The following is a 16,221-nucleotide window of genomic DNA, read 5'->3' on the forward strand; positions in this document are numbered from 1 at the left end:
TCACATGCACGCGCACGCACACACACGCACGCCTGCCTGAAGAGTTATGCTGCATTTCACATTTTTATGATTCAGTTATTATTTATGAGTGGTCGCTGTGTTGTTCCAAAATATATTCTACGGGTCACCGGGGCCTCGAAAATTATGGAAACATGAACACCCCGAATGGGTGTGCCAATTGTGGGCCTCTTAACTCTTATAAATATGTAACAACTTGAAACAAAAAAACTCACGCTGCACTGCTTTTATACTGAGAGCAGTTTTTAATTTTACTTTTTTATCGTCGTTACTATATTTAGAGTGTCAAATTATTAGGAACAGCTCTTAGCGGCATGCAGTACAATTCTTCACCACAAGAAGATGCTTGTCGGAGAATTGGGAGTATTAGAGGCACACTTGTAGAAAATGGATTTTCGTGAATAAAGTCATAAATTTTCTCGAAAAAAATAAAATAAAAGGGTGTATGTTTTTGAGAGAAATAATTGTGAATTTTTTTCAAGATGAAAGTTGTTTTATGAAAATCAAGTTCTATTTTTGAGATTAGTTGTACATTTTTAATATTTTTGTATATATATATTTGGAAAAAAAACATATTTTGGCCCAAGAAAATTGAATATTTTCGAAATAAATAGTTGTAATTTTCAAGACCTATATTTTTTAGATTGAAGTAATATCTGTAATTTGTGAGAGTTTTTTTTTTAGTTGTAATAATTTTGAGTTTTGAGACTAAAAGTTGGAAAAATTAAAATAAAGATTTTTTTGATTGAAAAAAATATTTTCAAGACTAAAGTTCTAATATTAATTATCTTGAAAACATGCACTTTATTAAAAAAAAAAAAAAAAAAAAGCAAATTTATTTGCACAATCTTTTACTCCTTCAAATCGTCAACGCAGAGCCGAGAGTTTTGTAACTCAGCATATAAAAAAATTGATAAACGCATAAATGTGTGTCACACGTGCTCGGAAAAATAACTGGTGAATTTGTGGCCCGCTTAGAAGTGCTGATGGGTTTGCCTGGTGGAAATGATTTCGCATTGATTGATTCAATGACTGCGAGTTTGGCAGTTTGCAGAAGGGCCTTATACGTTTGTATCATCAATCTATTATTTATCGCTCTTTTGTTTGCTATTGATCCCTGCAAAACGCACTTTAATAATGAATGATATCACCCAGAGCGAGACTCGAACGCATCCGGCTGCCTCGAGGTTGTCGGATTCTTCTTTTGTGTGTGTTTTTGACTGATTTTGGGATGTTTTTGTTGTTATTTCTGTAGATGAAGACGCTTTCTGCCGAATATGGTTTCCAGCGCGGCAAGGTCTTCTTCTTGCTGCTCCCTTTTCCCCGGCACAAAACTCTTTTGTGTCGCCTCGTAGAAAACTTCCTCGGGAATTCAGTCTGGCAGACTATATACACTTTTGAGGCGCCGGTTATAAAAACGCAAAATCCTCACAATGTGACTGCGGCAGTCACATTGTGAGCTGCGACCTCACAAAAGCGAGACAAGGAAAGTCAGGTTTTGGCGAGAGCCCTACTTGTGCGATTAGTCATGAGATGACAGAAAGACGCTTTCTTTCGATTCCTTGTGGAGCTTTTTGAAGAAGAACTAATGGAAACCCTATCTCGGCTGACATTTGCCAAAAATGTAATTTTTTCGTGTTCATTAATCATAGTTTAGCTAATAAATTCTCTTTCTTTGTCAAAGTGGTTCGCAAACCTTTTACACCAAGTACAACAAATCCAAATAATAATCCAAATACCACCATCATGGCAAACATTAGAATACAGTAGCTAGTAGGCCTAAGTCTTCATCTAAAATGAGGCAGAGATTTGATCCCCAAAAAGTTCATAAAATATTATCGTAAGGCACTGTAACATTATGCACGGTTTGAACATTAACACTGCGCTTTAACCTAGGAAAATAACTTACAATTTTTAAGTAATGATTCAGTTAAAATGTATTGCACATAAAGGCTAAATTATGAAACAATTCTTAAAGACTAAATACAAATGTAGTGAATTTAAAAGTTCAATTCAACTGAAGCGTACCCATTGGCAGTGATTCTTTCACGTACGAATACCTGGACTACCAGGGTCAGGGTTTCAATTGAAGGTTTCAAACCTGGATAAGGTTTTGGATTCAAATGAGGGTATCTGGCCAGGGTCAGGGTTTTTTGGGGGGTTTTGAACCAGTTGGAAGGTTTCAAAAGTGGGTTCTGAGCCAGGGTTAGGGGTTAAAAGTAAGGTTTCAATCAAATCTTCCAAGGCAAACTTCCTCTTTCAAGGTAAATTCAAGCCAGAGTTAAAAGGTCACTTAAATCGTCGTCTTCACAACCTTCTTCTTGGTTCCTTCACCTCTGGACCGCCACCACCATCATCAATATCATCATTATCATCATCCCTTCTGTCCTTCCTCCCCCCCATCATCTTTTTTATCCCGCTGCTCACCCTTTGACCTTGACGTGTTGCTCAGTGGCGCGTGGCATCAGACCAGCAGCCACCTCCAGCTGGTCCACGACCTCCCGTCACGTGTCGCGCCAGCGCAGCAGCAGCTTGACGAACGACTCAAGCGAGACGGCTCTTCGGTCGCACTTGGCCGGACTCTCGTGTGGAAGTCCCGTAACAAACGACTTTGTGCTTTTTGTATTTGTCGGGGATCCGTGCGCTCCATTACGGGGCGGCGGGATGAATGTGCCGCGCGCTCGCTGCCCGCGTGACGAATGACTCTCGGATGGGAAGCGAAGGCAGTGGGACAAATGTTTCTTCTTTTTTCTTTGTTCAGTTCAAGTACCGGTAGTTGTCGTTGTTGTAGTAGAGGTAGAAGTAGTATTTAGAGGTTTCTGTGTGGAAGAGAACACTGGACTGTGATCCAAGTACACGGTGTCCGACCCCGAAAAGGCTAAGTGGCAATTTTTTAGTTTTAAAAACAGTTGACGGGCAACTCGCTCTTCCTGTTCCATCCATCCATTTTCTGTAGCGCTTCTCCTCGCGCGTGTGGCGGGGTACACCCTGAACGGGTCGCCAGCCAATCGTGTTGCATTCTTGGAAATTCTTGCAAATGAGCAAGACATTTTGTCCCGACATCTATTTTCTTTCCCCTCTGGCTGCTGCAACGCTTCAGTTGGTGAAGTTTGTGTGGCGTAAAGGTGACGCCACACGCTGAGCGTCATTAATAACTTTCCACATTCCCGTCGTTACTGATTCCAGGTGGACATATTTTTTATTTGTATTTTTTTTTTTTATCTTACACTTGTCACCTGCGACTGTCACTGCATCACAAGCAGGATTAAGAATGAACAAATGTGATTTCCATGTGATTAAGGCTGTTTTCTTTTTTTCTTTCTATGATTAAAGTGTGTTTTATTGTAATGAGGCAAAGCCCCCGGCACGGAAGATTCCCTAATAGAATTTTCCAAATTGAAATGAGATCGTCTTGGAGATAATTCATCACCGCTTCTTTCTGCATGCCATTAAAAAAAAAGGTTAGGCTTGCGATTTAATGATAAAAAAATCTGCTTTTAAACAAGTGTGGGCGGCACACGCTGGGAATGAGGCGTTATTAAGAGTCTCTAAGCACATTGTGCGCACACCCACATTATTTGCACACGAGGTGCTGCTTGGATTTAATCAGCATGCAGCGTGTCAGAAATCATCTTGAGCGCAGTGAAATGTTTTTAATCACATTGTGTCGGGAAGAAGGCACACTTTTGAGGGATGATTAGTAGTATAATCTTCTTCTTTACTGTTCTGACACATCAGAAGTTTCTTTGATGAGTCCATGAGGTTAAAGTAGGCTTCTGACAAAAGGTTCTGGTAAAACTGCTTCCTTGCCAACATGTTTTCTTTCTTAGTTTGGTGGCTAAACTTGTCCGACATCCAACGTGGTGGAATTTTCTCTCCCTCACGATCGACCTGACATGCCGAGATTCACTCCCTATTCTTTGTCTGCTACTCAAACGCTGTGCCGATATCCAATCCGAAGCGATGCAACGCCGCCATCTGCAGGGAGATTTTATTCATTACAGTGGTTTCTAAACTTGAAGTACCGTATTTTCACGGCCAAAAGACGCACCGTATTAAAAGGTGCGGTCTCAGTTACGGGGTCTATTTCTGTATTTAACACACACATAAGGCGCACCGTATTATTGGGCGCATTCATGGTAAAACATACGCTAGCTTAAAACATACGGTAGCATGCATGCACGCTAAAACATCCATCCATCCATTTTCTGAGCCGCTTCTCCTCACTAGGGTCGCGGGCGTGCTGGAGCCTATCCCAGCTGTCATCGGGCAGGAGGCGGGGTACACCCTGAACTGGTTGCCAGCCAATCGCAGGGCACATAGAAACTAACAACCATTCGCACTCACATTCACACCTACGGGCAATTTAAAGTCACCAATTAATGCATGTTTTTGGGATGTGGGAGGAAACCGGAGTGCCCGGAGAAAACCCACGCAGGCACGGGGAGAACATGGAAACTCCACACATTGAGGCTGACGCTCTAACCAGTCGGTCACCGTGCCGCCCACGCTAAAACAATGTGATATCTTAGGAAAAATAAATGGTAAATGGACTGCACTTATATGGCGCTTTATCTACACCATGGCAGTGCCCAAAGCGCTTTACAAAGCCTCACATTCACACACACATTCATAAACCAATGGGCGACTCCTGCCATGCGAGGCGCTGCCAGGCCCACTGGGAGCAAATTAGGGTTCAAATTAGGTCTTGCCCAAGGACACTTCGACACGCGGACAGTCGTAGCAGGGATTCGAACCTGTTCTACCTACTGAGGCGAAGCCACCCCAACATAATCCCATTGGTATCGCAAGACAAGTCCAGATCTGTGTGACAGACCACTAAGGACTCCACTAAAAGAGGTTTGATGAAGATCTGATATTGTATTTCAAAATAAAAGTCTCCGAAAACAAATAAACTACATTTTTTAATGCATCTCAAGCTTCAAATTAACTTTGCTGGTTGCATTCCTTAAGCGAAGAGCATTGACGTCCGTATTATTGGGAAGCTTTTATTTTGAAGTTGGCTTTCGCCGCGAGTTGGCGACTTATAACCGTAATGCCTAGTATGAACAAAATAAGGGGCGGCTGGCTTGGTTGCTACTTTACCAGTGGAGCCTGGCTTGACGGGCGCTATATACCTACTGGGGGCGTGCCTTTAGCGTCCTCCTTCACGCGCACCCTTTACGTCCGTATGCTGTCCTCAGCCACGTCCGCTTTTCCTCTGTATAAGCAGCGTGTCGGCAGGAAATGCTCCCAGTCAGTCAAGCGGAGCGCTCATCACACCAACAATTTATAGATTTTGGAACTCGGTGCACACATAAGGCGCGCGCCGCATTATAAGGCGGCGTCCATTTTGGAGAGAATGTTATGACTTTTAAGTCTTATGGTCGTGAAAATACGGTAGCTCGCAAGACCCTCTTGGAAAACGTACTTGACAAATATATTTGTCGGTGGCAGTATGCGATAGGATTCCAGTTGACAAAGAGAAATCTCCACGGCAGTAAATTAATAGCGAGCTTCGAGATAGTTGGGGAAAATATGTTTTAGCATAATCCTGACTATAACAATCAGATTCCATGCTCGCACAATTTTGTGGTACCTTGTCTTACAATTGCCCCAGTTTACGAGCTTTTTCACGTTACGACCTGTCGCTTGCATGAATTATTCTTTTTATGTTTTTGCTTTGTGTTGCGAGCCAAAATTGGAGGTACAATTGAGTTTCAGATACGATACGATAGTACTGCAATGCCCTCGCTGTCTTGTGTGGATGTCTGCTTATGAAAAAAAAAGTTTGAATATGATACCTTTCCATAAAGTGAGTCTCAATTTTCAGTGAAGTTTCCATTTTGGAGTATTTCCAAAATTCAGAAAATGTACCACAAATGTTCCCCCCCTTTGCAACCCTATGTGCCATGATAGTTCTCTAATATCAAATATGAGCCTTGACTGGACAAAGCTTGAGAAAGACTGGACTGTAAGAAAATGGATGCATGGATGCCCAAATCCATTGTGTGTATTCCAGCCACAATCTGTCCCGCTTTATTCCCTCGGGACAGCGATGGATACTTAAAGTGGGACTTTTTCGTCTCCCTCGGCCCGGAACGCCATGTTGATGCTCTAATGGCAGAGTAAACAGTTTAGCACTGATTGTTCCCTCTGCGGCGGCTGGTTCGCAGGTGTTGAATTACCTCCGCCTTCCTCATCACGCTGATGCACGGAAGCAGCCTCGATAAGTCCCGCTGCAGTTTATCGGAGGACTCTCCTGGAAGAGCCCAAAGTGAAAAGGCCGTCTCGGCCAATCTCCGGCCTCCATTAGCGTTTATTGATGGGTGGGACGGGCGGCAGGCTTTAGAGACGGAGGGACTGATGATGTTTTTGTTTGCGTGCGCTGGCTGGGCGTGCTAATGGTCCAGGGTGGGGCAGCGGCTGGGTTAAAAAAAAAAACAAAAAAAAGGGGGCGAGTCGACGGGACTCCGGGGCAGAACATCAGCGGCATCGAGGCTGCACGCAAAAGCTCGGCGTGAAGATAACCGAGCCGCCACGATGATGTTCGAACATCAGCTGGGGACGCCGCTAGGCCTCGGCAGGAAGCCCTCAAGGGTGGAGACGGCCAAGAGATTCTGGAGGGTGAGTGACACTTCATTAAGTACACCCGCACAATCAATCATAACATTGTGAGACTAGTATAGAGAATGTGAGAATTCTGAAGAGGTGACGCTCAACAGGATTGCTGTGGAATTAACAGAATTTTTGAAATCTGGAAAGTGACACTGGAAGTTGGACTGATTTGAATCGGACAAGAAATGTGGAAGAACGAGGTCAATATCTCCTCATTTGTTATCATGTTATCATGAAAAGGTAGGGATTTGGGGAATGTGATGAATACTTCTGTTTGTGTCCTGAAGGACTTAAAGCGTATGGTTTCAACAATGAATCACTGCCAGCCCTCCCAGTTAACAAGGATATTTGACTTCTAAAGCCGTCAATGGCAGTGAATGTGTTACGAAATGTGGAAGGATAAGGTAAATATATAAAATATCTCGAATAATTGTTATTGTGAAAGGGTGGACATTTTGTGAATGTGATCAAATTTTATCCTGAATGAGCGTCACAATTCAAAGTTGGAATAGTTTGAATCGGTTAAGTGTGGAAAATATCTTTTTTAATTTGGGATTTTTATTGTAAATTTTGGGAATGTGAAAAATCGTTCAGTTTGTGCCCTTAAATTTGATGAACGGTTTGAAGTTGGTGGCACGGTGGACGACTGGTTAGAGCATCTGCCTCACAGTCCTGAGGACCGGGGTTCAATCCCCAGCCCCGCCTGTGTGGAGTTTGCATGTTCTCCCCGTGCCTGGTTTTCTCCGGGCACTCCGGTTTCCTTCCACATCCCAAAAACATGCACGCGAGGTTAATTGACAACTCTAAATTGCCCGTAGGTGTGAATGTGAGTGCGCATGGTTGTTTGTTTATATGTGCCCTGCGATTGGCTGGCAACCAGTTCAGGGTGTACCACGCCTCCTGCCCGATGATAGCTGGGATAGGCTCCAGCACTCCCGCGACCCTTTGTGAGGATAAGCGGCTCAGAAAATGGATGGATGGAGGGTTTGAAGTTGGAATGTGGAAGATGAGGAACTTTTTGGATAGTGTCATTCATTGTGCCATAATGTGGAGTTGTCGGGAGAATTTGAATTTTTGGAATGTGAAAAAAATTCCCCTTAATGTCCTGAAATTGTTGAATATTTGGAAATTTGAATCAGCTGAGAAATGTGGACGCAGTAGAAGGCCAAAGAAGAGGGGAATAACAATACTGTAATAAAAAAAGATGTTTATTTTTTCTTGGGTGCAGACTTACATGTGGTGCAATGATTGTGCTCGTAGCTGGCTGCCGACAACAACAAGAAGTGCCAACTGCCTTTTTGCATGTGAATTGGTTTTGAATGCTTTGGCAGATTACACGTTTGAACCTGAACACAAAAGCGCGTGTGATATGATTAGAGGTGAAGACAAACTAATGGTCCAAGTTTAACATCACTTTGCCTTTGTAGTCCGTGCTTCCATCCCTTGAGAAGTCAGACTAATGAGATTGGGAGAGAACGACGTGTGAAGTTAAGTGACGCTGCATCAAAGTCAATTCTTGTCTTTGTATGTGAGCCAGTGTCTCCCTTGTTCAACTTTAAACGTACAAGCGACATTAATGGGTCAAAATAGTCCTCAGACACGACTCCTAACTAAATATGTAATTTATCAATGCGGGTTGGACTCAAGCCCTGAATGTTGAAGGGCACAACCTGTGGGAAAACACTTTGTGTACGCATATTTGGGTCTCTGGAGCACCTGCGCACCAATCAAGTGTGAAATAACACAACCAAGTGATTTATTTTGATCGGCCTCAAAGTGTCTCCGACTATACAGAAGCACTAAGATGTCAAAGCCCAAAGCTAAGCAGAGCTGCAGTGTTGTCGGATGCACGGACTCGCATAATGTGACATTGTGTTGTTGTTGTTGTGTTGGTGCTTTATGATCCTCTTTTTTGAATGCTTTGGCACCATCTATTGGCACCAGTGAGGATAAGCGGTACAGAAGATGAATGAATGGTGGGGAGGGGGAACTTACTCGCGGATTTTCGCTATTCACAGCAGGGATTTACTGTAATACGTCTCAAGAAACCGACCTTGACCGGTCGATTGGCATCCTGCACAGCGCCCCTCGTGGGCCTTCCTGACAAGAACGTGAAAGTTTTGCCTCCTCTTAAAAGGTTCTGCCAGGTAAAGTCAGGTTCTAATGAAACTGCAAGGAGCAGAAGCAAGGCTAGTCAATATTGGATCCCCGCGGGACAGTCACTTGAGAAGGGTAAAAGAAAAGAGCCGGTCCTGAATACCGATGCGACCCGGCACGTTCTCAGAACCTAATCTGGGCTTGAATCAGGCGCGAGCGGCGAGGCTTTCTGTTCCTTTTCTGGCGGGCGCCATCAATCTCGCCGCGCAGCTTTTCGCTTCAATCGGGGCCGCATCACTCACAGTGAGCGCCGCGCCCCCAATCGCGCCATCTGCTGCCGTCGACCCGCTAAGTTGTACTCAACCCCGCTTGACTCCACTCAATCAGGTTGACTCGACACCGGCGCCCGTGTTTACATTGCCGCCGTTGCCCGGGCTAATGTTGACTTTGACTCTTTTAACTCGCTTTTGGTGTAAATGTGGCGACAAGAAGACCTCCTCAAAATAGCTTAGAAATGGTGTCTTGCGTTTTTAATGAGCGCTATTCTTTCATGGAAATTGCAAAGAGCGCAGATGTTGTTTACCGCTGCTTGTTGGAGGACGTTCAAGTAGGTCTTTTCATCATGATGAGCTTTTACAAGTGCGTTTCCAAATGAAACCATTTCCACGATGGTTTCCCCGAGAAAATGACATGCAAATTCACCTTCAAGCAAATCAGTCAGACAAAGGTGTGACACACTTTTGTCTTTCGTCAAAGGACATTTTCATATCACCTTGTTTGGAATTGCATTGCGTTACGATGTGTCACATTCTCATATTGTGTAGTCTTTCCCTTTAAACCCTTTTTGCCGCATTTTTTTTTCTTCATTTCAATGGACAATGTGCTGCTCCTTCTGATGTGTGCATCTTGGCCACCTAGGGGCAGTATAATAGACATACTGATGTACAGTACATGCCACAATAATATTAGTTGATCTTGTCAGAAGATAAAGAATATATGCCGATGAGTATTGTTATATTATCTGTCTACATGTGTTGCTCCACCCTTTGTTTTCAAATATCCAAAGCAAAAACAATGGTTTGTATCTCAAAAGAAATAAACACCTCGTATCTCAAAGCACCACTGTATTGCTTCAATGCTCCTAACCCCTAACCCTTGTCAGTTATTATAGCCAATGACAATTTGACTTTATTGTTAGGGCAATAATTCATATTCATTTTTCGATGGTGTACTCATGTGAGTTTGCCTTTTTTTTAAGTATTTTTTTTTCTTTGCTTAGCTAGACTTTCAAACACTATTGAGTGGCCAAAGTTTTTATTTTTACCTTCCTTGAGCTCGTGTCCTGCCGAGTGAGCGCCTTTTGTTTTGAACGCGTGTCGAGAGCAGAAATTTGACTTGAATATGTTGAGCGTATTCCGTGTCAGTGCAGAAGCCTGCTGTGTGAAAGAAAAACACCGCACAGTTCACAACAAGATGCTTGAATGAGGCGTGACAGCATGATGGAGGCTCTGAATACAGAAAAACAAAACATATCTGCTGCCTTTTCAAAGACAGCTAAAAATATAGGGTGGTAGACAAAAACAGCGTGTCCCACTGGACACCGATTGGGTTTCTCATGCTTTCTATTCTAGTACGTCATTGTTCATCCTGGTGAACATTTAGCGTGCATTTGGTGGTTTGCAGGCTCGAATGCGCTCATTAGCGCCCACTGGATTGTATAAAAAATTCAGCCCCCAAAGACAATTGCGCTCGGCAAGATGAAATTTGGTAACCTCTTTTTATGCACTTAATCCAAATTAGTATTCATGAATTGTAAAGAAAATTACATTGCATTCACCTATTACATACTTGAACTAAATAAATGACTAAATACTTATTATTGCTGGATGACTATGATGATCATTTTAATAGTGCTCAGAAATATAAATTGTATAGAGAATTGCAGGGCTTTTAAATTATCAACTAAAAAGAATAAACACTGTTAGAAGTCAATTATTATTATTTTTTTGATGTACAAAACCCAAACGATCCCTGGTGGAAAACCGTGCAAGCCACCTCCAGCATAAAAGCCATAAAATAAAGTAGCAATAAAAGTATCCACGAGATGATGTGTCAGAGTCGAGCCCTTATGAGGTGAAAAACAGGGAGACTACGTGATCAGAAATGATCAACACGAGGACACCTCAGAGTCGAGACCTCACAAAGTGGGCAAAACACAGCGTGACGACAATGTCATCATAAGGTATCCGTGGCAACGATGTATTAGTCAAGTTCTTACGATGTGGCAAGAACACAGCGTGACGCTACTGTGACCATAAAGTATCAACACAGTGACACGTCAGAGTGGCGTCCTCATGATGTGTGTTGGCACAGAAACATTTGTCCAGGATTCATATGCATACAAGCACCCCCTGCTGGCCAAAACCTTCATTGTCATTTCAACTCCTTGTGAAATTGCCTTTTTGCTGTCCCCAATAATCACGCAGCTAAGAACGCCATCTGTAGGTTTGTCATCAATAAAGCCTTAGTTTGACGCAACTCGCTCGCAGACGCTCCTCTTTCGTGTACTTCCAAATCAAAGCAACGGTACAAAATGAGTCCAGTGTGACAAAAACTAAGAGTGCGGCTCATAGAATATTAAAATAGCCATACTAGTTCCCAGTAACCCCACAGATCCTTCCGCATTAAAGGCCATTAAATAGTTTTTAGTACATCAGAAATCCATTAAATATTCCTCAGTATTATGAAAGCTACAGGAAATCTGTTTCTTTAAGAAACATCACATTTGGTGGGCATGTCTATCATAAGAAGACCCACAACAAGTTCTCTAAAAGCCGTGCACGGCAAGTCTCCCATTTTAGTTTGAGGCGGACATGTTAGGCCCATTTTGCCCATTTCCAGTCGTCCCTCCAAAACTGTTTTCAAATTCAGCCCCCAAACCCAGTTGGACTTGGCAACGTGAAAATTGGTCAACGTGTGTATGATGAGTAGAGCCACCAAAAAGTCTCGAGGGGCCATGGCTGAAAAGACACAGGAAGTCTCCCGTTTCGCTTTGAAGCAGCCATTTTAGGCTTATTTTGCCCATTTTGTCTGTTTTGTCTACCATATTTGAGCCACGTGTAGCAGGCAGATGGACAACGCTAAATTGCCAAACATTTTGGGTTTTTGTCATTGTGTGTGTGTGAGCGTGTGTGTGTGAGCGTGTGGAGCATGCCAGTGAATTTTGATTACTGGCTAAAAAAATGAAACTTTAATAATTCATCTCCGCAAGGTCGGAGCTTGACCAAACATTTTTAGTGTGATGAAGGTCCGGCCCTGAAGAGGTTCCTGCTGGTCATAACTCTGCTTTTCGCATTGAATCATCATTTTTTGTTTACTCTTAAGGTGCAAAGTATTGGTGTGCGGTTATATCGCGCTCAATTTCGTATTCATAAACACATCAGCAACCGCACAAGATGTGTTGCCCGTCAGGTGTTAATAAATCATTTTAATAAATAATTTCGATTCCGCGGGGCCACAAAAGGGCGCTCGGCAAGATTTAGCAACACTGCGGTTTTGGGATGTTTGCAATTGTTGGAGGCACAGTGTGAAGCGAAAGTGCTCTCGGCTTGTGTATGCCTGTGTATCAGTGCGTTTGTGTGTGTTTGCTCATTTCAACGAGAGGCCTTTTATGCTGCAATCAAATATTGATGTTTTAATGGCGACGATAACGAGCGCGGCTGCTTTGCCGCAGAGTTAATGGCGCATTTGTCTCCTGGCTTCGCCCGCTCCAGATGGAACGTAGACAAAGTTTCAGGACGTTTGACGGGCCAAAAGCATTTGTAACGTTGAGTGGACAGTCTCACACTTGATGGGGATGGAAAGATGCTCAGTAATTTCTGTTCGTGGGGGTTAGGGATGAATTCCTGACGCAAATATTGAGAATCCCTGAGTAGAGTAATTGACCCCCCCCCAGAAAAGGTTTATACAGGGATGCCTTGAGTTTTTCAAGGCGGAGCTGTCGTTCGATACACTTTCAGGCATCGACTGAACGGGACAAGCAGCCGAACACAAATGCGAAATGAAAACCCTCGCAAGGAGCACGGCGCAGACGTTGCCACATTGAAAATGGCCAACCGCAGCTTGTGATGTCATTCACTAGGCCACGCCCTCCTGAAAGGGACACGTAAACACACGTATATATCATTACATTGGGCAACTTAATTACACTTTATAAAATCTAAAAAAAATTAAAAAAAAAACACACACACACAAAAACCCAAATAGGTGAAAAGTGAGCTGTGAATATGTTTATTAAATAGAGAAAATGCTTTTCACTGAATTGCGTCTTCGGTGCCGATGAAAGCTCTCTGACTTTTTGTTTTGCTTGCGATTGGCCCGTTTCAAAATCAAAGCAGAAGGCGTTCACACTCTTGAAGACTTCACTCGGACTTAGTCGCACGTCAGCCACGGCCGACGCGCTGTACTTCTTCCGCAGCGGCTGTTGAATTAGCGGACGGCGACAGCTGTCGAGGCTCGTTGGCGACGACGACGCCTGGTGATCCGACGGGCACCTCGTACCAGGTGCTGTACTGGACAAATAGAGCATTTAACTCTCACAAACAACAGAAAAACGATCACAGCTGCCAACTATCTTTCACAGGGTGAGGGAGTTTTTTTTATATTTTTGGCCTGTACGACACATCCTAACCTCAAGTTGCACTTTCAAATATTGACTTCCTCTGCCTATCTGAGACATGGCTCCATGAATCTTCGCCCTCAGCAATACTATCTGTACCTGGTTATAAATGTTTAGACAGGGTTCTAAGGGAGGAGGTGTTATGATTTATGCCAAGGTCACTTTTAATTGTAATGAAATACATGTTACAGATGAGAATGGATTAGAATTTCTTGGACTAACTGTTTCTTTGTCACAGCAAATGTCTTTTATTCTTGTAGTTATTTATAGGCCTCCCTCATCAAATGCCGCTTTCTATGAAAAGCTGGAAATGTTACTGAAACAACTCAATCTTGCAAAAGAGGTGATAATAATGGGTGACCTAAATGTTAATTGGGAAGTTAACAAAGTTAGGAAAAAATTGAAAAGGGTTATGGATGATATGGATATGACTCAGGTTATTAATGGCCCTACGAGAATTACAAACTCCACCCGAACTCAGATTGATCTAGCCTTTACTAATAGGCCAGAAAGGATCTTGAAGCCATACAATATGCTCACAGGATTGTCTGATCACAATCTTATAATGGTTTCAAGAAAATTAAATAAAAAGCGCTTCAAACCCTTGGCCACCACTGAATCCAATAGGATACCAAAACATGAACAACAAAATTTCCAAGATTCCATCCAAGAAGTAAACTGGGATGTATTACTCGCTGGTAAAAATTTAGATGAGGATTGTTCTAAATTTGCCAACAAAATACAAGAAATTATTATACAATTTACACGGATAATTAAACTAAAAGCTAGAAAGAATGGCCTGCCTTGGTTAAACACATTTATTCTGAAACTGATGAAAGAACGCGATCATTCCTTGAAGTTGTCGGTCAAATCAGGATACAATAGACAGCACTTTATCTCACTGAGAAATAGGGTAGTGAAAGAAATAAGAAAATCTAAAGCTGACTTTTTCATTACTGCTCTGAATAGTGCGAAGGGAAATTCAAAAATAACCTGGAATTATATTAAAAAACTATTGGGTGTTACACAAAATAACAAAACAAAACTAATGCAAATTCAATTAAATGGAAACATCCTGACGGAACCTCAAGTGATGGCTGATGCTTTTAACAACTACTTCATTGAATCTGTGTCAGAAATCTCTTCTAAGTTTGCAGTAAAACAAATGAAGGAATACCCTGCATTGTCTACAACGCAGTTCTTTACTATTACAAATATTACTGAGACCAAAGTTATCGATTTAATTCATTCACTCAAACCATCTAAGGCAAAGGATGTTTTTGGAATGGACACGAGCATGCTCAAAGATCTAGGTTCAACTCTTGCTCCTCCTATTGCCTCAATCATTAATCTTTCAATTTCATCTGGTCACTTTCCAAAGGCCTGGAAATCTGCTATTGTTACCCCTGTCTTTAAATCCGGTGACTCAACTTCTCTGAATAACTACCGACCTATAAGCATTCTTCCGGCCATTTCCAAAGTTGCAGAAAAATGGGTGTCAGAGCAGATTGTCCATTATTTAATCAGCAGCTCCCCCTCTCTCCACGCCATGCAGTTTGGTTTCAGATCCAAGCATTCCACTGAAATGGCTACATGCCTCTTCATTGAGAAAATAAAATCTTCTCTCGACAAGGGTGGAGTTGTAGGGGCGGTGTTCTTGGACCTCAGGAAAGCTTTTGATACAGTAAATCACTCTGTTCTTCTTACCAAGCTCTCAAAATTTAACTTCTCTCGCAAAGCTGTGAGCTGGATTGAATCATATCTGCATGACCGAACACAATCTGTATCAGTTAACAACTGCAGATCAGAGTCTCTTAGGCTAACCTCTGGAGTCCCTCAGGGATCAATATTGGGCCCCCTTTTATTTAGTCTTTATATCAACGATTTGCCAACTGTTTGCTCTGAAGCAGAGTGCGTAATGTATGCAGACGACACAGTTTTCTTTGTTCATGGTCGCTCCAAAGATACTGTTGCTGCTAAACTCACTAATACAATGTCCTGTGTCACAACTTGGTTGCAGGAGTGCTGTCTACAGCTAAACGTTTCTAAAACTGTAGGCATGTATCTCACTAAAACAAATAGAGTATCACCTGACCCCGACATACTTGTTAATGGAGAAAAAATGCAAATTGTCAGCCAATACAAATATCTTGGGTTAATAATAGATTCACAGCTTTCCTTTAAAGCCCATATTGACAAATTGTGTAAAAATATCAAATTTTCGTGCAATTCGGAATGAAATGTCAACTGAAGCTGCAAAAATTTACCTGCATTCGATGATTCTTAGTCACTTTAACTATTGCATAACCAGTTGGTCCCAGGCTGGTCAGAATGCAAAAAAACCATTGGAAGTTTTGTACAAACAAGTCATTAAAGTGATGGATAAAAAACCAAGGCACTATCATCACTGTGCAATTTAAAAAAATACAGTCTTTTAAACTGGGACCGTCTTCACATATTTGCAGATTTAAATTTGATTTATAAAGTACTGCATGATTTGGCCCCAGCTCCTCTGGCTGAGTTCATCAGCCAAAGAAACAGCTCTGAGCGTGTCACTCGAGGCTCTGTCAGAGGTGACTGTCTCATTCCTCTGCGCAGGAGCACTTTCAGTAAGTCAGCCTGGTCAGTGAGGAGCGCTGGTGAGTGGAACTCAGTACCTAAGGAGGTTAAACTGCTTACAACATACAAGGCCTTCACAAAAAAACTGAAAATGTGGCTAGTTAACACCTATAGCTGCCAACACTAAAAGACAAGTATGTTATGTTGTCTTTTTGTTATGATCAAAAAAATTATGGTTTTATTCTCTCTAA

General features: G+C 42.4%; 1 protein-coding gene across 2 annotated transcripts in view; it reads left to right on the plus strand.

Annotated features, from left to right (window-relative positions):
• Positions 1-16,221, plus strand: part of LOC133470018 (dipeptidyl aminopeptidase-like protein 6) — a 134,898-nt gene that overhangs the window by 43,578 nt on the left and 75,099 nt on the right. The window lies entirely within an intron of this gene.

The sequence above is a fragment of the Phyllopteryx taeniolatus genome, chromosome 20, assembly GCF_024500385.1.
Source record: "Phyllopteryx taeniolatus isolate TA_2022b chromosome 20, UOR_Ptae_1.2, whole genome shotgun sequence".
NCBI classification, from domain to species: Eukaryota; Metazoa; Chordata; class Actinopteri; order Syngnathiformes; family Syngnathidae; genus Phyllopteryx; species Phyllopteryx taeniolatus.